General features: G+C 36.9%; 1 long non-coding RNA gene across 1 annotated transcript; it reads right to left on the reverse strand.

The window, feature by feature from the left end:
- Positions 1–4,513: 4,513 nt before the first annotated feature.
- Positions 4,514–7,224, reverse strand: LOC124889347. Its single transcript, XR_007048263.1, has 2 exons — positions 6,531–7,224; positions 4,514–4,830 (listed from the first exon to the last, which is right to left on the reverse strand). It is a non-coding gene; the product is annotated as an uncharacterized LOC124889347 (long non-coding RNA).
- Between the last annotated feature and the right edge of the window lie 19,179 nt (positions 7,225–26,403).

Below are 26,403 nucleotides of genomic sequence, written 5' to 3' on the forward strand. Positions count from 1 at the left end.
GGTGACATTGGTTCCTTCGAGAATAATAACAAAAAGTTTAGCACAAACGGAATGGAAACTGGTGCACTTAACCCTGAATTAGTTTTTTGAGATGGCTGGGAATGAGGAGACATTGGATAGTAATATCTACTGAGGATCTTAAGAGAAAAGGGGATTGTGGGTTTTCAACTACTGCCCCAATGTCTCATTAAGACGACACTAGACTATGACACTAAGGAAAAAAGAGATGACTGACCCGAGTTGAGTTGAGTTTCTTTGTTGAAATCCTTGACGTAGCTAGGAATGCTTGACATTCTGCTAGATTGCCCCAGTTTACTACTAAGAGAGTTATTCCATGTTGTACCGCATGTTTCTATAAAATAGGTAAAAGAGGGTGAAAAGTACCTGTTGTTCAAAAATTTTAAATTAAAATTGTAATATAAAGAGTAGAGTTAGATATTCAAACTAGTATTATGATCTCCATTTGTGAAGGCCTCCGACTGACGGGGCAATAACTGATATATAAATAGCCTCCGCCAGCTGAGCAGGTGCTTGAAAGTAAATGCCTCCGACTGGCGGGGCAGTTTCTCAAAAATAAAAGCCTCTGATTGGTGGGGCGATTGCTTGATAGTAAGAGACTCCGTCGGCTGAGCAGTTGTTGTAAAATCAAAGCCATCTGACTTGTGAGCTGTTGAGCCATACGACTGGCGAGAAACTGGAAAATAATCCATCCGACTAGCGTGTAGTTAATGAAAAAATAAATACCATCCGATTGGAGGGTAGTTGTTGAGAAGTAAGTGTCATCCGACTGGCGAGCAGTGTTTGAAAAGTAAAGCCTCCGATGGCGAGGTAATTGCCTAAAAGTAGCCACCTTTTACTAATAAGGCGACCTTCGGTCTGAACTATATGGTGGTATTGCTGTTGGAATTTGATGCCACTGCCATAGTGGCTTTTTTGCTGCTTACTATGGTGTGAGTCTCTGATTGGTAGACTGTGCTCGGTCTGCAGAAATGTGATTCTCTAATATGGCAGAGCGTTTGTTTGCTTATGTACATTTTTTGATTTATAGTAGGGTGTCCCCCTTGCTGGTGCATGCTTCCATTATAGTGGAGATTCGTATTGCTTATTTACATTCTCCAATATGGCAGAGGGTCGCTTTGCTTGCATTTATACAGTCTTTGAAATGTGGAACTCGACTTTGTTTGCTTATGTACAATCTTTGGAACAAGGAAGCTTGACTTTGTTGAAGTCAGACGACATTCTTTGATTGGTGGAGTTACTTGATGCATTTAGGCGATGATTCTTTGATTGGGAAAGTAATTTTATGTAGTCAGGTGGTTAGCTTCGATTGGTGGAGCTTATTGGAAGAATTGAAATAGCCTAACTTTTCTATAAGGGCCCTCTTTCTTCATTGCCTCTAACACGAGTCTTTAATGTACCTGTAAGGATTCAAATGAAATGTTTAGGGCTTGTGAGGATAAAGGTATTCAAAAAATGAAGTAGGGGAAGAGTATTTTGGCTGATGTTGCTGTGATAAGTTGCATGATGTCCCTGATTCTATCCCAAAGCTTGACTTGATGTCATCTTCCAATTCCTATTTTCCTGCGCTCAAAGAAAATTCTTAGTTGGGAGGGGGTGTTGATTTGTGTCGACTTAGGAATCCCAACTTTGTCCACGGAATACTCCAACACTCCCTCGGCTGCTTGATCATTCCCCAAATCTAGAGTCTCGGTAGGTGGGAAAGTAGGAAAGTATTTTGAAATATATATATGTTTTCGCAAAGGTATTATGTATATATTAAGTATGTATAGTAATCCTTTATCGTTTTTAGATTATGACATGTTCCAAAATTTGTTAAGCCTCCGCTCATCAATTACGATTCTCGTAGCTTTGTCCCTTGGGTGGAACTCCTCTGACTTTACCGATGCTATGGCCGTTCTGGCAGCAAGATCGCTTATATTCTGGGGCTATACTATGAGCGAAGGGTTTTTTTCTAAAGGTAAGACCGAACCTTTAAGGTTGCCTACGTAAGCTCGAGATAGTAATCAGGTTTGTACGTAGTTCGAGGGTAAAGAAAAATACATGAAATGCAGTGACCGAGTCTGACTCAGACTGCCTAGGTATCCAAGTGGAATCAGGTCATGACGTAGTTCAAACACAACGAAAAAAGTGAAAATATGGAATGCAATGACCGAGCCTGACTCAGGCTTCTTACGTATCCAAACGGAATTAGGTCATAACATAGTTCAATACAGGAGGAAAAGTAAAATAATGCAGTGACCGGTCCTGACTCAAGCTTCCTACGTATCCATGTGGAATCAGGGCAAGCCGTAGTTCAGTACAATAAAAGAGTAAAATATGAAGGGACCAAATCCCCCTGAGACCTGAAAGTACTAGAAAAGGCCATTCGCCCTCTCGAGTGATGTACTTCCCTTGGCGAAGATATCTGATGGACCATTGGACGTTGTCATCTCTTAATTCCCCAAAAACCTTAAACAAAAATTTTGGAGATGCCTTCCTCTTAAACTTATGCAGCAATAACCACATGTCATACGATGATAGGAGATCTACCCTCGTCTGAGGGTCTGGCTGCTCCTTTCTAGGATTCTTCACTAAGTGTGTCATCATCCACCATTGTAAGATCAGGTTGCAACCCTGAATGAAACAATGCTCGATTTTACACTTTTCCAAAGCCCGATATATTTTAGCTACGATCATGGGAGCTAAGGTGTGAAATACCTTTTTGGAACCATATTTCATTCCATAGAAGAGCATTTACGTCACTATAATGACTCTTGGATGAATGGTGCCATTTTATCCTTGTGAGAACACTGTAGTTCCGAGTAGACCTACTGCAAACGCAAATGCTCTTTTCTCCTTCCATTTTGTCTCTGATTCAAATTTATGTCCGAACTTCTTAAAATCATTGTATCGTCCAAACCAGTGATACAACTCAGGAAAAGATATTTTTGCCCCGTCACATTCCCCCAACCAAGTATCATCATTGATTGAAAAGGCATCCTTAATCTCTTGACGGCTCCATACAATAGGACCTAGAACGCTTTTATCAGGTTTACTTCTTCTCTTGACACACATATCAATGCTCTCATAACAAGCCATTACCTTTTCAATAGTGGGGGTCAATTCAACGTCCCCAAAGCGAAACATCATATTGCTATCAACCCAAAATGTCGTTAGCACATGGATCATTTCAAGCCAATCATCCATCTCTATGAGCGAAGGCAGGTGCCCGATATGTGTACTAATAATCTTTTTTATCTTCTCTGCTCATATGATCCCATCTTGCTTTCAGGAAGTTATCAGGTCTGTAACCATCTTGAATCTTTCGTAGGGGTATGGTTGGGCCATTCCTACACTAAAGCAAACAAAGATATGCCTTCCCCCTACCCCGAAGAATATTGGATTAGATTCAACAAAAATATATTTCTTCAACATATAAACATGGTTCATCTGTAAATGACTCGAGGTCAATAGATGCAGGAAAATTTTTCTAGTGGTCCCATCGAGTATTGGGTTGTCCTAGGCTCATGCCTAAAAGAGGGTTTTTATTTTGCTCTATCCTAGGTGTCTAGAGTGGGTTTGAACCAGGTTCCCAAGCGGACAACTTGAATTTGAAAATACGAACAGCCATCGTATGCCTCACATGCGGATAAACCGTCGTATTTTCAATACTTTATGTGGAATTGAACAACAAGGGTCGGGACATCCATGAAACACCAAACAATATTTCAAATGGGAAGTATGCTATGAAATGCAATAGTTTAATTTTGCAGAATTTAAACACATAAGCACATAAAAGTTTAAACATTACAACAGTTAGTCAAAAGGATCGAATTCAAATATTTGGTTAGAACCTAGTTAGAATCCCCAACAGAGTTCCAATTTCTATTTTGTCCCTTTATAACTAGGAGGGATGAAAAACATTGGTTTTGTCCTTTTAAACTATTTCAAAACTTTAAAAAAAATTAAAACAATCTAAGAAATTACAGAGTCGCCACTTAATTTATTTAAAAAAAAATTAAGAAAACTTTTAAAGAAAGTCCTAAGTCTTAAAACAGAAAAAGACATAGGCTTTTTAAGAAAATCCTAGGTAAGAGGTTCTTATTAACATTTTAGGAAGATTTTTAAGGCACCTAAAATGTCCGCTAACTTGCGGTTATCCAAACTATTTAAAAGGGATTCTTTGACTAACTTAGAGAAAAAAAGTTGATTGTTTTAGAAAAAGAAATTGATAAAGAAAATATTTTTTGAGGTTTATGCAAAAAAATAGCTTTTTGACAACTTAGTAAGGTATTTAACTAGTTCTAAGCAAGCTAAAGTCAAATAGCACGAAAAGGGGAAAGGGGAGAATGAGAAGACTTAGGCTCGTAAGCCCAAATCCATCGATCTTGTCCTAATTTAATTGGGCTTTGGCCCACCTGCACCTATCCTAATCTATTCATTTGGGCTTTCGGCCCGTCATCACCTATCTTAATCTAAATATTGGGTTTTTGGCCCATAACCTCTCCTAAACTATATTTTTGGACCATTTGGCCCAAAATTTGCTTCACTTATATTAGTTTACAACTTTGGCTTTGAGGCCCAAATGAACAAAGAGATAAGTAACTAAATAAATAAATAAATGAAATCTGGAAAACAAAATGAATAAAATTGATACTTTAGAGTCTCTTAGCAACTTTGTCAATAGGTTTCGACCTATTTCTTCTTCTCCCAGCTTTTTGTATCCATGCGCGATGTAATTTGACTTTGGAATTTCTTTCGCTCTTGACTCGAAAGATGGGCCTCATTGGCCCATGAGGAGTATGCAAAAGGATAAGAGTCCATGTAGGACTTAAATGATTTCCATGTAAAGAAAGAAAAATAAAGCACATTAAAACATAATCGACAAAAGGAAGGGAGGGAGGAAGGGTAAAAGAAGTCAACACATGATCAACCAAAGTGGAAAAACTAAAGTAGTTAATACATGATCAACCAAACAAGGAAATAAAATATATAAAAAAAATTAATACATGGTTAACTACATAAACAAAGTAACAGGGATCCCAACAAATAGTCAAAAGCCCCTTGGACGTAATAAGACATATTCATATCAATTAAACAAAGAAGGAACATATGCAAAAAGGTTGGATCTTACATTTTAGCTCATCCAATATTTCTCCAAAATGGTAAAAAGCAGATTCAAGAACATAAAGGCAAAGCATGTACAATCTTTCTAACTAACTTGGAACAATCATTTAGATATATGGAGATAAGATGATAACACACTTTAATCAAAATGAAACATCATAGAGACTTAATATATATATATATATATATATATATATATAAGCAACGACGTGTGTCGATAAAGAGACTTATAAAGGAAAGAACCACTTAGTTACTATACAAGATGACTATGGCGAAGACATATCAGCTAACTGTTAGTAATACTCTTACAACATCAGCACATTATCGAGAAAGGGACTCAATATACCGAATTAATATCGAACACTTCAAGCAATCATGTTATACTTCTAACTAAACAGATTAAAGAAGTAAAACACTAGACATGAGTAGGATTTTAATTTGTAAGGAAAACATAGTGTTATACTAGGCAAAGACTTCAAGTTACATCAAACATAGCACATCTGAAAAATGCGACTTTTGACTTACAGTAATGAGAAACCAGTTTGTACTAAAAATTTAAGCACATTAGGACCTTTTACCACATACGAATTCCTAAAAAACGACCACAATAACAAGAAAAAAGACAAAAAACCAAAGTAGGGGAAACTAAAAATTTTACAAAACTGAATAGCCCGAGGGAAATTACATATCTACTACATTCAAACATGTTTAGACGATTTTACATAACAAAATAGTGTTGGTTAAGTGAAAAAAATGCATAAAACACAGGATTTTGGGTCGTTTAGGGCCTATTCTATCCTTTTCTCCACAAGTCATTAAACTGAAACATCAAAATATCCTAGAGTAATTCTAAGTTCATTTCTCCCATTTGACATTTAGAGACGAAGAATGTTTAGAAAACAGTTGCTATCAACCCAAAGACAACAAAGAAACTAGAATGTTGATTAAATGTAAAGAAACTATTCTAAGCTACAACCATTAAAGTCAGGTTTACAGACGAACAAATAAAATAAAAGAAATTCAAGATAAAAAGAGACAACCAAACTTAAAGCTATGACAATGCTCGACTAAAGCAAAACAGGCAGATATTAGATTAAAAGAAGAAAATGTGTCAAATTTAGAGATGACTATCATGCTAAAAATAAAAGACAATGACCACAGATTTTATGCCAAAGAAAACATCATCTAAAGCAAAAAGTGAACTTAAAGACTAACTAGAAGTCGTCAAATCGAGAACGAAAGGAACATCATCTCAAACAACAATCGCAATCCCTTCACGATACCCTACGACTCTCAAGGTCTCTACAGTAAACAATTCCCAGCATACAATACACTAATCAAAACTACTATGACTACAACTATTACAACACGACAATACGAGAAAAGAAGAATCGAAGACTAACCATTTCTTGGGCAGCAAAATGAGACCTCCATCTTTATCGAAGTCCGCCACCACCTAAACACGTCGCCATCAACTCGAGAACTTCGATTAGATATCGAATTTCAAGAAAAAAAATTTTACTAGCAGAATGGACTACTTTTGCTCAAGATTTTTTTCCCACCCTCAAGGCTTACCATTTCAACTCAAGAATGAGCTATTTATAGCAAACAAAATGGGGCAATTTTTTGATCTCCCACCGATATGGGAGCAAAAAATTGGGGGTAATTTTGGAATTCTCAATAGAAATTTTTGAATTTTGAAATAGGATAAGAGATGAGCTATATGAAATCGTACGGATGCTGAGATGGATTTGATTTCGTACGTTATTGTTGAAGTTGTTTGTACGAGTTTGCTGACTGGAATAGGATCGGGTCATCGGGGTTTTTTGGAGTTGTTGACATTGTTGGGTTACTGTTGCTCAGCTATTTGTCGTTTCTGCTGAAATTGTTGTGATGTTGATAGCGGTTGGACGCTATGGGATTCGCAGGTTAGTAATTTTGTTTGGTTGTTGTTGTCGCGTATTATTGTTGTACTGTTGTTGCGAGTGTTCTGAAGTTGAAGAAGAAAAAGAACGGGTTGGGTCTTGGATATTTAGGCTGCTAGTTCGGCTGATTGGAGTGGGATGTTAGAGTGTTGTTGAGCCTGGTTGGGTCAGCCGTGGCATAGTTAAATTGGTAGATTTAGGTGAGTTTTGGGGTTATTTAAAAAATAATCCCAATTAAATTAGGAGTTAGCTAAATTTATTTAATTTTTGGTTAAATTGGTAATCAATTGGTCAATTGCATTGTAATTGGGGTTAATTTGATTTCAATTATGACCAAATTGAATAGATTGACCTAATTAAATCAAAATTCAATATGAATTAATACTTCATTTAATGCCAAGTTTCTTGGTTTTACAAAATCAAATATAAAATTTTCAAATAAATTAATTTTGAGAGCAAATTATATTTGTATCAATACTTTATTCATTTGAATTAATTTTCAAAAAGGTCCTTGATTAAAATATGATTTTTCATAAAATAATTATTTTAAGTAACAAAATTATACAATTTCGTATACATGTATACGAAAATATATAATCACTACTTAAAATGATAAAATTACATACAAATACATTTTGAAAAGTTTTTATTCGGATAAAGTAAATGTTGTAATTTTATTTAAAATCAAAGAAACTCAAAATTAAACTTAGTTGTGGAGGGCAAAAATTAGGTGTCAAAACCCATAGATTACATTACCAAATTGACTTTGGGGAATCTCATGTACCCCACAAGTATTTCATTATTATATTTGCTTGGGGAATTCCATTGTACCCAACAAGGCTTTCAATTAGACCAATCATAACCACCAAGACCGTACCATTTAGGGTTCCATTATCAAGTTATACCATCCATAGTTCAATGAAAGTCCAACAACTTAACTGAAAACATTCTCATAGACACTTTATCAAACATGTTGGGGGCATATAGTTTTCAAAGCCTAAACCAAAACCAATTACCAATTAAACATTCTCATGCAACCAAATGTTCAAACCATCATTATAACATGCAAACCATAGGTAAAAGACATTGGAAAACCATAACCAACCATTATAACCCAAAAACTCCAACATATATTTGAAAACCCAAAACCATACCACATTTATGTCATGAAAATAATTCATAAAATATGCCTTTAGTTGGAACTAACAATGAGGGAGGAGTAACTTGCCTTAGATTAGAAGATGAAGGAGAGAAGTCACCTTAGCAAGTCCCCAAATTGATCCTATTGATAAAACCCCAGCCTTCCTTAACCCAAAAGCCTTGAGAGAATTTGAGAGTGTTTTAAGAGAGTTTCTAAGTGTTTAAGATTAGAATAATAGGGTAAATAATGTACCAAGAGTAGTATAAGTCGTGGGGCCTTAAGATGTTAAGAGGGAAAATGCCCAAATTACTCTTAACTTAAACTGTTTAAAATTTTCGTAGGCGGGTATGACCACCCCATACCAACCATACCCAAGGGTACGAGTGGTACCCACCAATCATATCCCAAGCAGAACCTCAACCCCACACTGTCCAGCATACGACCAACCAAGACAAACTGTATCTAACCTAACGACTAGTACCATGAAGTCGTACCCTAGGCAAAATAGAATTACCTAAACCAAACTTTAGGGAAACTTACGAGAGACACCTTACCAATTGTACCCTAACATATGACATGTATTTTTTAATGGTACCTTGGACAAAAACCAACCAACCCACACTACCCAATACTGGACAACATATGACCACCACCCCCATCATACGAAAAGTACCCCTAGTCGTATGATGTCCAGAAGCCAAAAACCCAGGAAATTTTCTAAGGGTCAAAACCTAGGATATTTTAATAAAAATATTAATTTGATCAACCAGGTACACGACACCATCAGCATCAATAAACTCTACTCATTTAGCACACCAGTTTGCACTACCTAAATAGCGTAGGACCAATTTTATTAAAGACTTTACCACAGATTTGTTCAGCTCACTAATTTGCTCTTTCATATCCATCACCAAAGGAGACATTGTCTCCTTTATGGGCCTTGAGTAGGAGGAGGTCTTTAATTTTTAATCACAAGCTTTGAGCAACCACTATCCACACACCTGTGTTAGCTATTTTCTCTTGCTTTGCCCTACATGAATAATCAGTTGCTAGACTTAGGGACCCATGTAAACTTGAGTTCCCAAAATAATGACAGTGGAAAGATCAAATTTTTCTTGAATCCAGCCATGCAATCTATCCCTCTGCCTTCTTGATACAAGGAAATTTCTCATGCATTTTTCAGTAGCCATTCTATATGGACATATACCTATTGTGTGACCATCTTTGCCACTGTGGGTGCATAAGTGATTGTTCTTGATATTACCATGTTTGCTTTATAAGTTTAGGGTGACATTTTGACTGTGATACCCCAATTCTCTCCTGCAACTTGACTATTAACTAGTGAGATTTGGTAGAACTTGAGCAGAGGTAGTCCATTTGAGAGCCTTCTCAAGCTCAGCCTTAACTCAAACCAGTTCCCTCTCAAGTTCTAAATTTCTTTCAAGTAAAGCAGTTAGATCAGCCTTAACTTTAGACAATTCTTCCTCCAGCTCAAGTTGTATCTTGTTTTCCTCACTCTTTCCTTTTGAGTCATTCCTATACATTTCGCTAATATTATCCTTTATAAGATCATTTTAATGAGAAAGTGACTTACCTACAGCCTACAGCTCAATCACCTGCATACTCAATTCGACCATTTCTTCCTTATATTTCTCAAGATTCTTCTTCAGATTTGCCTTTTCTTTGGTAAGCTCAGTCACTTGTACACTTAGTTCAATCATTTCTTCCTTATACTTATCCAAATTATTCTTTAAATTCTCCTTATCTTGGATGAAATAATTTACAATGTTAATCAACACAATGGCAAGGGATTTTAACCTCTTGAGAGAGTAATCCTTGAGATTGTCCTTGATATCCAGGGGTGTTACCTGGTCATATTCATCATCATATATAGCTTCCATTAAGGTAAAAAGAGAATCAAAGACCTGGACATCATCTTCCATCACCATCATGGACATATCCTCTACTTGTTCAAATTCATCCGAATCACTAGATGAGTCACCCCAGGCTGCCAACACCTATTTTGAAACTTTGTCAGCTTCCACTTTCCTGCTGTACTTACCAGGGACCAAATCCTTAACTTTATTCCTTTTAACAGCTTGCTTCACATACTCCTTCTGTTCGACCTTGTGCATAGGACAATCTTTGATTAGTGACCCAACCTTTCATATTTATGAAAAGTGTCATTTGTTTTTCCATATTTTGTGGGTCTACTAGATTCTCCTCTTCTAGGGATATCTCCTGACTTTCTCAAGGACTTAAGCACCCATTTAGCAATGTAAGTAGTTTCATCATCCTCATCTCTTATGCTCACCTTAGTTGACTTTAGGACCAGGTTCTTCTCTACCTTGAGCTTACCTTGGTTTTGTCCTGCATCTTTATGATCTCATATTTTTTTAGATTGCCAATCAGCTTATCCATTGTTATAGTTTTCAAGTTCTGGGCTTCAGTGATTGCTTTTACTTTGCTTTCCCATTACTTGGGAAGAATACTCAAAAAAAATTAAACTTGTCTGTTAGTTCTTATATCCTCATCCAAACTATGAAGCTCATTGGTAATTGTTGTGAATCTTATATGCATCTCCTGAATATACTTTCCTTCTTTCATGGTAAAAGTTTCATATTGGGTGGTTAGCATGTCTACCTTTGATCTTTTACCTGATTTGTTCCCTTATGGACTATTTGAAGGTAGTCCCAGATCTCTTTGGCGGTCTCACAAGAAAAAATCTTATTATACTCATCAGGACCAATGCCACAAACAAATAAATTTTTAGCTTTGTAGTTCTTCTCAATCTTCTTCCTATCAGAGTTATCAACGTAGTTTTGGGAACTTGCATAGTCACTTCACCATCCTTTACTGGCTTTGTGGGAATGAAAAGACCATCTTCAATAACATCCCACAACTCAGAATCTTCAGCCATGATAAAGTCATGCATCCTAGTCTTCCACCACCCATAATATTCTTCATTGAACATAGGTGGTCTGGTTGTAGACAGTTCTTCTTCAAGATTTGAAGGAGCAACTATGTTCAAGATTCTTCAAAGGTGTTAACCTTATTCAGGAAGACCTCGCTCTGATACCAATTCAAGAGTCCATGCGAGTTGCTCTCCAACTTTGAGACCCGATCCTAAATAGACTAAACCAACAATAACTGAACAGTAAAGTACATGATAGAGCGAGTAAAAGACACAATAAATTTTACATGAAAACTCCTTGCTCAAAGGAGAAAAATCATGACCTACATCCAAGATTTCTATAGTCCACTAATATTCAAGCAACTTGAATACAACTCTATTACATCAAAGATTTAACCTCTTAATCCTTCTTATCGTAGTAATACCTCTATTACAAAGAGAAATATGAAGTAGCTCTACTGCACCACTACCTAACTAATCTAACTGAGTAAAAGTAAACTCTAGCTTTAATATCACCTAAATCTAGATGACAATAAGGAGTTTTAAAGAAAACACACAAAGACCTACTAATAACAATGACAAACAGTAGACAATGTTTAACACCATAGTACAAAGACTCAAATACAACAGGAAAATAAAATACAATTTTGTGAGTTATCAGTTCCCTGTTGCTAAAGTGAGGCTTTGATCCACAAGCTTCAAGAGAGATATTTTATTTTGTATACGGAAGATTTTTCTTCTTGTTGTGGAAGATGATCAATATATATGACACAAGAAAACCAAGAAAGAATATCATTGGCTGAGACAAAAAAGGTTGCAGCAAATTTCCACCAATTTTTTGTACTTTTGTCTAGCTGGTAGTTGACTGTGATAGTAACGTGTAGTCCTAACCAGGTCCCTAAGTAGTTGCAGCTTTGTTATCACACATTTTCTAAGAACCAGGTCTCAATAAACAGTTTGTCAGTCATCAAAATTAAGAACTTAGCACTATGTGTTTTGAACTTGATTTGCTTTGTTAGTTTATTTTATTGTTCTAAAAATATTCACTTGTGTATAGATTATTTTTTTCTATTACCGTGATAATGCATACCAGCTAATCAACTAGATCTTGTCCACTTGACCCATCTGTATTTACTAAAAAACACATCCATAGGTCATAGGATATCTGGGATAGAAATGATAATATGATTCTAAATACGAGAAAGAGAAATGGAAAGTTTTGGGACCTTGTAAAGGAATATCCCATCTATCCATGAGTCTTAAAATGAATAGACTATCAAGATTGTATGGTGTTTATAGATCTAATTGGCTTCTTGTTTGACCGTATTTTAATTACTGCACTAGTTGAGAGATGGCGTCCCAAGAATCATACATTCCACTATAGGTTAGGTGAGGCGACGATCACCTTGTAGGACATGAATGTATTGTATGGCTTACCCGTGAAAGGTGATCAAGTGCTTGGGAATGAGTCACATAGCACCAATATATCTGTTATGAACCATTATTTCATGGATCACTTCGGTATAATGAACCCTACCTTATCTGGTTTAGAAGGGGTTATTCTCAAATATAGACCAAATTAGGGTGGCTTTCAAATTTTAGCCCCAAATAAAAAGGCTTTGTTAAAATAACCTTTACTTATTAAGTCATATTTTCTTGGACGAAAATACCCTCCTGCAAAATATTCGCTGAAATCTCTTTCTTCACTGTTAAATCTCTTTCTTTATCTCTTTCTTCCAAATTCCAAAATTGACCTCCAAAATATTCATTGTTAAATCTCTTTCTTCTAAATTCCAAAATCGACTTTTAATCATTCGCATAATCGACTTTAGCCATAAGGTTTCTTCAGGTATGAACTTTATTATCAAAATTCATTGTGGTAATTTTAGCTTATTGATCATTGTGGTAATTTTAGCTTGTTATATAATTAGCAGATTGATTTGATTTTTGGGGAGGTGAACGTAAGCTGAAGTTGGGATATGTTGCTGTTGTAGTAACATATTTACCATTGAGGAATTACATCGAATAGGTAGTGGTGAGTTTGTTATTTCGGTTATAATTGTGTTTGAGTAGTTGTGGGGGTTGGTCTTGGAGAAAAAGGTTGTAAGCATGTGATTGTAAGCATAAATATATTGCTTGTAAATTCGGACCACCACTTATCAAGAATTTTTTATTTGGTTAATCATTCATTTAATTATTATTGATTAATGGTGTCAATTATATGTAGGTGGTCATTGGCAATGAACTTATAGGAGATTTAGTTGGTTATTGAGATCGATGGACAAGAGGAATTGGTTGTGGAAAAGAGACCTTCTGAGAAGAGCATTGGTGAAACTGAGAGTTCTGGTTCACTCTCTTCACACTCAGAATGACACTCTGATGAGCAGGTACAAGGCAAAAAGAAAGATTTTTTTGTTCATAGAATGTCTTGATAATCTCTTTTTGGCCTTCTAATTGATTGTGCTGATATAAAGAAGCTAATACTTTGATGATATAAGGAAGGTAATACTTTGATTCGTACTCAAATCTTTATATGGATGTTTATTTCAAGCTGAAATGGTAGAGCTAAATATTCAGCTCATGTTTTCGTAGTTAGAAAGTACTATACTGCCAATGGTTATACTCATAAAACTTTAGTATGCTTCAATGCCTTCTGCAGATGTTATATCTTGGCAACTCTAGTCGTCTTTCATGTATTATATCTTTATTTTTCTCCTGCCTCTTTCTCCCTGAGTTGTGTCTACCAGTTCTTTGGAACTATAGGATTCAAGTTTCATACATAAATATTTGAGGATCCTTTGTTTTCCAATGAACTATTGCCAAGAATTTGTCATTTGTCATTTTAGTATGCTTGGAAGTTAGAAGCTTCAACTTTAGATTGATCCAAAATATCAATGACTTAATTGTAAAAGTGGAAGTATGGGAACAACATTTAGTGTTGGAGCCAGCTAGCTACCTAGTAAATGGGTACTTGAATGACATTTTGTATATTTACATTTTGTAGAATTGATATCCACTAAATTTACTCTCGATTAAATTTGATGTGATAGTGGTAAATTTATAGTTTTAAATAACTCAAGCTTGGTATTCAAAGATTTTAGTTCTGATGCCATGAGTCTCAGATTTGTAAGCCAAAAGGACAATATAGGTGTGAAAGAAAGTTGATTATTTCAGTCCCTTAATTGTTGATCAACCAGAGTATTAAGAGAAAAGTTAAATGACTGCTAGTTAGTTCCATGTGCACTTTACAGTATATTAGCTAATATAGAAATGAAATTTTATCCCAAGCTTGATGTTGTTGTGTGCTTGCCTTTTTTTTCCTGGTAATTCCTTGTTAGTGCTTGTTAACTTCACTATTCTCACTTCAACACTTGCAATTTCTGCTATTTGAAGCAGGATCCGTTAAAAGAAACTCCAAAAAATGTCAACCAGTCACCAGAAGTGACCTCAAAAGCAGCAACTATTGATGATAAAGCCAAGGAAAGTCCAAAGAAGTTGATAGAAAAGTTATCAGCTGCCCTGGTTAATGTTAGTGCTAAAGAAGACTTAGTTAAGCAGCATGCTAAGGTGGCAGAAGAAGTTGTTGCAGGTATCTTCAACCATGTCTTTCTTAGAGATAGTCTAGACAATATCCATCCCTTTTACTGTACATGAATTATAACCATGCCTCATGGGCAAGACTTCAGAAAATTATTGAAATTGAAAATTTTTACCCAATGGCAACAGTTTAATCTTTAATTACACTGATTAGATTATTAACATATATGCAACTCTTGCCTCATGGGTAAGACTTAGTTTAGAAAATTGTTGAAATTGAAAAAAGTTTATTTTTAATTGCACTGATTAGATTATTAACATATATGCAACTCTTGCCTCATGGGAAAGACTTAGTTTAAAAAATTATTGAAATTGAAAACTTTTGCCCAAGAGGCAAAAGTTTATTCTTTAATTGCACTGATTAGAATATTAACATATATGCAACTCTTGCCTCTTGGGCAAGACTTTAGAAAATTGTTGAAATTGAAAACTTTATCACAAGAGGCAACAGTTTATTCTTTAATTGCACTGATTAGATTATTAACATATATGCAACTCTTTTCTCATGGGCAAGACTTAGTTTAAAAAATTATTGAAATTGAAAACTTTTGCCTAAGAGGCAACAGTTTATTCTTTAATTGCATTGATTAGATTATTAACATCTATGTAACTCTTGCCTCATAGGCAAGACTTTAGAAAATTGTTGAAATTGAAAACTTTTGCCCAAGAGGCAACAGTTTATTCTTTAATTACACTGATTAGATTATTAACATATATGCAACTCTTGCCTCATGGGCAAGACTTAATTTAGAAAATTATTGAAATTGAAAACTTTTGTCCAAGAGGCAAAAGTTTATTCGTTAATTGCACTGATTAGATTATTAACATATATGCAACTCTTGCCTTATGGGCAAAACTTTAGAAAATTGTTGAAATTGAAAAATTTTTCCCAAGAGGCAACAGTTTATTCTTTAATTCTAATGATTAGATTTTTAACATATATGATAAATGAGGAAAAAGATGAACGATATGGGTTCCTAATGAACATGATGTGGGATCTAATGTGCAAAATATTGATCAAGATGGAAACACCAATGAACAGACTCCTAATGAACAAGATGTGGGCTCTAATGTACAAAATGCTGATCAAGATGTAGGTGTTGCTGAGCAAAGTGTGGATCCAGATGGAAACACTAATAAATAGTTTCCTAATAAACAAGATGTGGACGCTACTGAGCAAAATGCTAATCAAGATGGAAATACTAATTAATAGAGTCCTAATGATCACGATGTAGGTGTTGCTGAGCAAAGTGCTAATCTAGATGGAGACACTAATGAACAGGTTCCTAATGAACAAGATATGGGTGCTACCGAGCAAAATGTTGATCAATATGGAGATACTAATAAGCAGGTTTCTGATGAACAAGATTTAGGAGCTGCTGAGCAAAATGCTAATCAACATGAAGACATTAATGAACAGAATCATGATCAAGATGGGTCACCCCAATGAACTGAATGAAGATGTAGATCAATTGGCTGATGGAATAGATAATATTAACCAACTAATGACGAAAATGCAGACATTGATAGTCTATTCATGCTGATTAAAATGCAGAAAGATATACATTTTCTGAATAGACTAATTAGACTTCATACTTACACAAAATGCTATTGTGTGGTATTCTGTTTTGCGATTGCAGTACTGCCATTCTCTATATGTTGCTTAGTTTGTTTTTAATTTCTTGATACAGGTCATCTGTCAAACATTTGAGTATAATCGAATAGTTAAAAGTTACTACTGGATTACTAATCTATTTTCTTATATTTTGCATGACACTTGACAGTAAATACTACTGAACTTTAGTATTGGGAAAGACGATGTTTTGCTATATGATGAAGTTAGATTAACAGATACGTTTGAAAATTGTGGACCTAATGGTTTTCGGTTTTCACTCTCATCCTGGAGATATGGGGGAGATATAGGGCGGTCCCCCATATCTTTTGTAGTGCAATTAAAGAATAAACTGCTCATATATAAGGCAAGAGAAAGGGTATTTGAGAAATAAGGAAAAAAGATGAACGAGAATGAACATCTAAGGAAAATTTTGGGGAAAAAAAGAGAAATTAAAAAAACTCTAAATAAAGGTTAAAGACAACTAAATTAAAAAAAGAGAAAAAAATGAAGAAATAGATAATGATTGAAAAGAAAAAATAAAGGTTGAGACAAATAAATTAAAATATGAAAATATAGTTAAACAAAAAATAAAAATTGAAAATAATAAAAATCAGAATAATAAATTTAAAGGAAAAAAATAAAAAAAGTGAAAAAAAGTAGAATTATAAAAGTAAAGGAAAAAATAAAAAGTGAAAATAATAAAAAATAAAATTTGAGAGATAAATGAGTATGAAAAGTTTAAAAATGATACTTTTAGTATATTAAAAAGTAAGGAAGATTATTCTTCAGAGACATTTTTATTTGGGGTCAAATATCTAAAGTCAGTCATATTTGGGTCTATGACATGCAATTTCCTGTTTTAGAAACATTACTTGTTTTATTGTTAATCCTGCTCCACGTCCTCAACAACATCAAGGTTATGTGCCTAATGCGATGGCATATGAAACAATGTTAAGTTCAATACTTGGAGTGCTCTCAAAGTTTACTGATCATTTAATTGTTTTTATTATGTTATCTCTGATTTTGGCTTTTCTTTGGTTTGGTATGGTTGCAAAATGAGGAATTAGTTACAAATCTGCTACACTTGAGAAGTTTATGTACATCATTTACAATGTTTATTTATTTTAGCCATGCTGCTTGAGAGTAAGACGTGCTTGTTTCTCTATTTTTATACTATATTCTCTGATCTGGTTTTTTAGTATCCGATTCAGGTTCTGTTAAATTACTCATAGTTTTTCAGTGAGTAAATTTGTGTCTGCTGAAGATGTGAAAAATAAATGGGATTATGATTAGAATATATGTTGCAGAGGTAGAACTCCATTGTATCTTTATCATTTTGGAGGCTATATGATTAGCTTTTTCTGTTCTGTGTTCTCTGTTCTCATCTTTGTACAAAATTTCAGCATTTTCCTTCTGTAACCCTTTCCGTCTTATTTTAGTATAAAGTAAATTCTCTGTAGGCTGTAAGCTCAACAAATCTACATTAAATGAAAGAAAATAGTTATAGTTGTCTAAATGACTAGTAGTAGCAGTTCAAATGATAGTCCATTTCTGGATGATGAGGGCAAGGTAAAAAGTAGAACATATTAGTCCCAATCCTCGTTATATGTTTTATCTTTTCTGGTAGAGAGAATACTCACTTGAATATTATGTTACTAGCACACCTGCACTATCTACTACTTTGTTTCTCTGTCAAGCTATTGCACACTACACTAACATTTATCTCATAGGATTAATTTGTTACGCAGGCTTGTCATATTCATTTGATGGTTACTAAAGCAAAATCACTCAGTGATCAAACATCAACTGAGGAATTTTACATGTTTTGTACGATGGTATGGGATGAAGGATCTAAATGTTTGGCATATGTGCACGAGGCTGATAGGATTCATGTACACGCCGATTATTGCATCCCCCTATTCATAGGCGAGGAAAGTTGGTGTTGCTGGTAGGAGAGTACGTCTGTGAGAGAGGCCGAGCACCTGTTGACATGGATGAAGAGGATCAGGCCACACAAGATGCCCAACGAGCCTCGGATCATGATCAAGCAGCAACCAATTGTGATATTGGTTTTACTTCAAGGGGCCACACTCAGGAATTCACTCAAGCATCCGGTATGACATATTAACCAACAGATACTGAAATTGTGCCATACAGGACACCACGGACTCCACAAATATCTGGGGATCCAAGTCTTTAGTCACTTGAGAATGTCTTCGGTAGTTATTGGCCTCAACATTAATAGATTGTCTTCATATGAGGGAATACTTTATGGAGCATACGGAGAATATGTACTCATTTGTAAATGTTTTAAGCTATGAAACTGATACAAATATCTTGGTGCTATGTTATTGTCAACTATGTTTATTCTAGTTTTGTAAAGTTTCAAAAAAGTACTAGTTTGGTGAATTGCATAATGGATTACTTAGGTCAAACTTTAATTTCCAATTTTGCTCTTGCCAAAAATATTATTACTTCAATTGTACGTCTTCTATATCGAGTAAGGCCAATCACCAAACCTTTTTTTAAAGGGAACAGAAAATAGCAGTTGATCATCAAAGGATTTTTTAAAGGGAATACTTTTGCTTATGTTGTTCATAGCAAAAAGTTTTACTGGTGCAGTTGATCATCAAAGGATTCTTCCCAGAACCTTGAATTCTGATCTAACGGACGCAGTTGAATCTTCTTCTTCTTCATCATTGGCGAGATCAAAAGAGTAGCCTCGAATGCAGACTAGAGATCTGACTGAGAAAGGAATCGAATGAACCTTAGCACTAGGGCACCCCCAAAGGACCCTAGGTACCTATAGCTAATGAATTATCAAGCCTTAGGGATAACCCTTTGTTTGAACAAGGGATGGCAGGGTGCCCCATTAGGATAACCAACACAAGTACAGACTAGGGGTTTGCCTAAAAAAACAGGTCTTTGTCTTGTAGTGCAATATCGAGAATGAGGTAAAAATCATCAGCGGGGATCGCTATGCCATTCAAATGTCTTTGTTTAAGAAGTAAGTTTTAAAAGCTAAAGTGGGGAGTACTGCCCAAGAGCTTGCATCATCATATATGCTCTATAAGGACATCCGCTACCTAGGAAAACAAGAGCTGACAGCCCAGCCCTTCCTATACCCGGGGCGAACACTCGTGATAGAAGGAAGATCGCACGCATCACTATACTGTAATCACCTACTCTTTTCTATGTTACTGCTGAAATTCTCTATCTTGGTGAATTTCTAGTATAGCGCCCTTGAAGAAATGAGAGATAAAAGCCTATATCTGTGATTCTTTACAGAGGGACCCAATGTTTGAGTCTCTTACTTTTCTTTGTGTGACAATGACTCTGAAGGGTGCTCTCTTCCAAGTTATATATTTATTCTCTGCTTATTTGTTCAATTTTATTTTCCTTCTTTCCCCAACTCCTTCTTCTCGGAAGAAAAATAGTGGATTAGCAGACGATTCGGGAATAGAGTAGTGGCCCTATGTTGAGTAAGGGGTGAGAAGGTGCTCCTGCTGCTAAGTTGGAACTGGGGAAGTTAAAGCAGGACGTCTGGTAGGACGTCGTCCCTATGGATGTATTACATATCCTACTCGTATTACCTAGGTCTTCCGACTAGGGTGTTACCTGCGTAGGAAACCTGTTTACTTTTAACGGCAAACGTGGTTCTTGCCATCAGAAAACTTTGGTTGGCTAAGGAGAAAACGTGTTGGCATACCATTTCTGGACGTGGTGGAAGAGTCCATAGAATTCTATGCCTTGATAGCAAAGCCAACTAGCAGAGCCAATGCGAGGATCGGTGGGATGCCGTAGCTTCACAACTACTATACCAAACGCACTCCACGAGTGGATTAGTTTTTTAACTAGACAGAGACTTCTAAACTATAGGCGTAATGCAGGTAATGACCCCACAGTTTTGTCACAACTTTGGAATCCACATGCTAGATGCGAGGCTTCTTGTCGAGGCATAGCTTTTATTCCACGGTTGTACCATCACCTTATCGTGTTCCAGTAGCCGCACTTGCTACTATCTTGGTGTTCCAAGGCTTTCTATCTGGCTTAGTAGCCCTACTTCTTCTAGTGTGCCATGATGGTATGGAAGATAAATTCTCTCTGGCCGTTGCAGGGCACTTCTTTGACTAAAGCAACAAGGGCTTTAGGAGTTACACCGATTTTCCTTCTGGCTTGACTGAATGGACTGAGAACGAGGAACAGCTATCGTGCTACTGGCTTTTAACCGAATTGCTCTTTCTAGCTCTTAGCTTGACTACCTCTACCGAGAAGCTCTCTCTCGCTTCAGCCCAACCAATTCACTGACGATGAAAAGAAGTCCTCAAATCCTAAGTACACTAAGTGGGTAAAAACGAAGCAGTTTCTCGTTAGCTGGATCAACGCCACCTCCGGATGGAAAGGACAAGGAGCTGTCGGATATCAATCTCTTTTCTTTTATGCTGCATGCAGCTACCTTCCATCGGCACATTATTCGCTCTACTACAACCAATGAACTAAATGGCAGACCATCGAGAGTGAGTGAACGGCTATCCAAAGCTTCTCGTTTGGAGAAAAATCATTGTGGAAATACGGTTGAAAGCTGAAATGAGACGACAGAACGAATGAAAAAAGTTACTGATGAGCAGAGGTAAAGGATGCCCTTTTAGTGGCCTCATGCGGTACTCAATAAAGACAAGCGCAGTCGATAGTGCCTTTCATAGAACGGTGCCTATGGGAAGTAAGGGATAGAAGATGCTAATCACTAATAGAATCTACGGTCTCAGTTGGCGAAAACCTTTCAGATTGCTTCCGTTTTTGCTTCTACTAGAGCGTAGCGCGAGCCTTGCACCCTTCAGCTGACGCTCTCTTTTCGCGCTGGTGCCTCGCTTCAGCGCTAAGGCTTTCCTTTTACTTTAGCTCTCACTCTCGCAAAGCGCCGGCGCCTTGCTTCTGCTTGACTATATGGGCCGCTCTAGTTCGTAGCGGTAGTTTTTTTATTAATGAATGCAGTAAAGCTAGCACTTAAAGAATCGGAGCTTTTCATTTATTATCATAAATAAAGAAATATGAAAACACAAGCACAACATAACTACGTGGAGCTTCTATATATACGCTATTTCACGCATATATAGAAGTTCCACCTCTTTTTGACTCCTAGACCTAGAGTTCTCACCTAAAATAGAAGAAAGTTTCTTTAGGCACACTTCCCTATACTTATCCTTCCTTTCCTTTTAGATCTGAGGTAGTACTAATTAATGCTTGAATTGCTCCTATTAGAAAGAGTTCCCCTCTTGGGTACGAAAGAAGGATATTTCTGGGAACATCCCTTTGATAGCTTTGTTTAGCCTCCGTTACTATGTCAATCCCTCTGTATTGGTTACTAAAGCCGATCCTCTTCTTGGTACTTCACCTAGTGGCTAATTGAAAGAAGTGAAAAAAGCTCTGGGAGCTTGCTTCAGTCCATAAAGAGCTTTGTGAAGTCGGCAGACATATCCTAGATGAGTGGTATCCAGAAAACCAAGAGGTTGAGACATATAGACCTCCTCCTCAAGAGTTCCATGTAAAAAGGCATTACAGACCTCCAGTTGCTTAAGAACCCAATTATATGTGCAAGCAAGAGAAAGAATAATACAATACGTGAGAGTTGTTGGTTTGACAACAAGACGTGAAGGTATCAGAAAAGTAAATACCTGCCTGCTGATGGAAGCCCTTCTCCATAAAGTATGCCATTGGAGGGGTCCTTCCCTGCAATGTATGTTGGAGGGTCAGCTTCTACTTACTTCCTTCTAGAAGCGAAGGTTGTCAAGGAAGACCCATTCATGTTCTATTCTATGCCATGCCGTAAATTCAGTATACCAATGTTAGCGAATCAGATTCTTCAAAAGAAGATTCTGCAGGGGCAGCAAATCTAGTTTCCAAATAAGTCAGAATCTTAGCGAAAGCTCTTCCTTTGCCAGCTATGCCTATGCCAGCTACTACTTTGTCAGAGGCTAAGTTCCCTCTATCCTCCAGGAAGGGAGTAGAAGAAGAAGTCCTCGTGACTAGGTTACATAAATTAGCATATCCTCCGAATATATTTACAGAGAAATATTGTCAATCAAATCAACTTTTTTGTGTTAGCTTATCTTATTCTTCTTGAATTGTATCGAATAACCTACGGAGTTTGAGGGGTTCACTAGAATTTTTATTCCTTCTCCATTTCTGAGAGCTGGGAAAGGTAAATATTACTATATTATTTCTTCCCTCTTCTTCCTCCCTGACTTCATACTCACTCTAACCCAACAATAAGACTCGAGTCAAAACGAGAGAAAAGGAAGCTATCAACCTGAACTTACTATCTGGCTGACGATTTGAATATCGTCAGTACACACTTGTGCTGACAGCGACGGAACTTCTTAACCACGGTCTTAGAGAAAGCAAGGACATCTCTGGGGTAAAGACTCTTTTCCATATCCACCTTATGATATCCACTATCTAATAGAACAACCACCATTCCACTATGATCTACTTCACACGTCAATATGATATAACAACTACAACTGACTCTTCAACTCTATGATATTGACTGGTTGGAATATTTGTCAGATATTCATTTCTTCTATATCATTATTATAGTATTCGAGATTTGATATAGATTCTTACCTAACTGCTTACCATTGGACAGTCACTATGTATGTCACTTGCTTTCACTCACTAGAAAAAGATCGTCAGACGATTGAACTTTTGGTGACCATCAGACGATTGTGGAATTAGCTTTCCTGCAACTCAAATCAAACCTCAAGGAAGGTAGGAGGTTGCGGAGTAATGGAAGACGGAAGGATTTTCACTTGATTAGATGGAATTGCTTCCTTTAGCACTCCTACGACGGCAGGGTTAGCAGGGAGCAGGTGTCTAAACCAAATGACTTTTAAGAGTGCGCTCTTTGTTCTACGTGCTGTCTTTCATTTACAACTTGAGCGAGCCTTTCGCCAATAGCTGTAGTTCATCAACCGCGCTGATAAAAAAAGTCTTTGATTTTCTTTTCTTGTAGAGCACGAAGGCTTATCAAGCATCCATTTATAGAGTGTAGAGTCATCCCGCGCCATGCAGCATGAATTTAATGATAGGCATCATTTTTTTTGAGTTTAATCATGACTCTGTGATGATAAACATCACTCAATACCTTGCGAAATAAACGCCCCTTGTGTGAACAAACAAAGAGTGGTGGCACAGCTTCAGCATCCTCAATGCCACTGCAGTGTCTGTGATGCCATCTGTCACATATATCACATGCAACTATAGATTCGTGGTAGCCCCATCTAAAACTAGTATACAAGTAGGCCACATCACTATAAGCATCAACCCCAGGCAATCTTTCTGGTGTGGGTAGTGGTTCATTGGAAACTCTTTCAGGTTCCGGCTCATCAACCTGAACACCATTCCCGAGCTCCTTTATTTAGTATTTTAAAAACCTAGTGAATGGGTTTACACCACGACGGAAAATATATCCTCCAACAATGACGTTGTTCATTGATTTAATAATCCAGCAAACACGTATCGCTAATGTGCAGGCGAGCTGCATCTCTAGCTTCCTTCCTAGTTATCCCACTGTTGCTAAACTTGTTTTATTGTCTTTCAAATAAAATACATTACAAAATAGAAATGAATCTTTCAGTATTATCACAGGCCATCGGCTATCCAAATTTACGGCAACAGTAGCAAATTGTTGTTTTTAACCTTTAAAGCAAGATGTGAATCACACGTTTATCCAAAATGGAATCATTAGCCATTCCAATTTTGATTGATCAAATTCTGATTATATAGTTGGCTGGGAAAACAAAAACTAGGGGATAAGATCCTCGTTTTCTAACATTAAGCTGAAACTAGATACCCGAAAAAGGGGGCGAGAGAAACCACCTCAGTATACAAAGAATCGATACATCGAGAAGGTGGCATGTCGAACTATAATCCCCTAATTAAGGAAGGGTGCTAATCCTACCTTGATTGTGATTCGCAGATCGGCCATCTCCTATCCCAGGTCTGATTGCCGAACTGCTTCTCCCATCTTAGATTGTCATTAAAGGTAGAGCCTAAAAAGAGGCAATTAAATTACCCGTTGACGGACTACTTTATCCTTTGCCGGTTTTTTCGAGAGCTAAGCTCATTCGCTTCTAGTTGGAAAAATCCCTCGGCGAGACATAAAAAATCAGGATAATCTTCCTCATCTTTGAAGTGGGAATGCTAAAAGAGAGAGTCAAAATCATTAGATGTGAAAGCTTGCCCGATTGAATACAAAGTTTAACATCCTGAATTAACTGCTTTGCTTAAGCTAGCACACCGCTCCGTGGGCTTGCCGGTTTTCACACACATTAATGAGAAAATTCTAGTAGAAAGAGGACATCTCTGTCCCTTCACTTGACACCTACGGCTAGGCAGAAATCCCCGCTTTCATTGATGGAAGGGAAACTGATTGAATGAAGTATGAAATCGACCTTAAACTCTTTGGAATCATACAAAGGCAGGGAAAACCTGAGCCTAATGTTTAGATTATCCATGAGCTGCACGAATTCCCTTTGTTAAAGGCTCAAAAGTACACAGAGTTAGGCGAGACTTGTCTCAAGATTTAAAGATTGACTGAGGTTGCTTGCAATTAGTAGTTCTTTGGAAGTAGGGGAAGATGTGGCTTATCCCTAAAAGAGGGACTCGAATAGAAATAGAGAATAGAAGCTGACGGAAAGCTCTTTGTTTTGGCTTATTCTTCCTTTATGGAGACAGGGCAAGAGCCCATACTTTGAAATTCATACGTAAGATGCCCAGTTGTTAATTCGTAGATGGATAACCTCTAGAAAGTCCGTTCACTTAGTGCTTGCATTAAGGATAAATTGCTTTGTTTATGAATTAAGAGGTTGAGTAAAGGGGGTTGTGGCTGGCTAGCTCATGCAATCAACGACAAATCCATTTGCCTTAGTAAGAGTAAGCTAAGCAAGCCCTTTTCTCCGGGCACTACGGTAGGACGCGATCATGAGGAGAATGAAATTTTCCGTAATGTAATAGAATAAGTCCAGTTCCCCTGGCTTTCTCTTTATTATGACTAATAAGAAGAAGAGAGAGTAATTCAAGCAGAGCGGGTCAGGGCTGAACCCTGTGTTCTCTCCTGGTCGGAGGCGGAGACTGGCAAAGTGCATCATTCAGTGGTGGGGTGTTCGTCGAAAATGCCCAACAAGCATTTGGATAGAGTCTTTCTTGGATGCTAAGGCAATTCCATTTGTCTGGTCACTCATGGAGGAAGAGTACGCGTGCTAGCGCGCTACAGCTCAGGTAGTTCATCAGATAGCCCTTCGGGCAACCACAAATAAACAATTCCGATAACAAACTTGGATGTATGGCTGATAAGCCACTGGTTTGCTACATCGACATACAAGAGGATTGTCTCATTCGTGGGTTCGAATCCGGCACGGAAGTGGAACGAGCGGGCGAAATGATGAAAGAACCAAACCCCTTGAGTCCAGTCCCCCGGAGGACAGAATCTCACTACTGAGTGAGACGGAGCGGAGAGCCCGTTGCGCCTTGTTTTTCTTTGATCGGCCTATCTTCTGTCTATAAGCAAGCTACTCTCTTTGCCTTTAATTACATCAGAAAATGACTTGTAAACTTTATTATGACCGTCCCTCATTAGTTGTCCCCGGATTCCATTATCAAAAAGTGTATCCACGGCTTCTTGTACTAATTTCTCCTGACACATTACTAATTCTCCTGGCATAGATCTACTTGTTTTTAATAGATCGGTCTTAACTCAGGAGGAAGAACTGGTAATAGACACAAAACCATCCATTCTGGATCTATATTTGTTCGAATAAAATGCTTAGCCAGTTCCACGCGTCTAACCAAAAAGTCCTTTCTTCTTCCAACTTTTTGATCTTCCCATTCATTCCCTGTGTTCCCTTCTTCCCCTAATTTTTCCCATTCCACCAACGAATTCTCTATAATAATTCATAAATCTAGATCGTCTAATTATTCTCGGATAGCACTTGTACCAGTAGAGATTTCTCGATTCCGAAATATATCGAAACCCTGGGTAGTAAAAAAAGTGGGATGCTGTATTTCCAAGATTGGATTTCATATT

The sequence above is a fragment of the Capsicum annuum genome, chromosome 12, assembly GCF_002878395.1.
Source record: "Capsicum annuum cultivar UCD-10X-F1 chromosome 12, UCD10Xv1.1, whole genome shotgun sequence".
NCBI classification, from domain to species: Eukaryota; Viridiplantae; Streptophyta; class Magnoliopsida; order Solanales; family Solanaceae; genus Capsicum; species Capsicum annuum.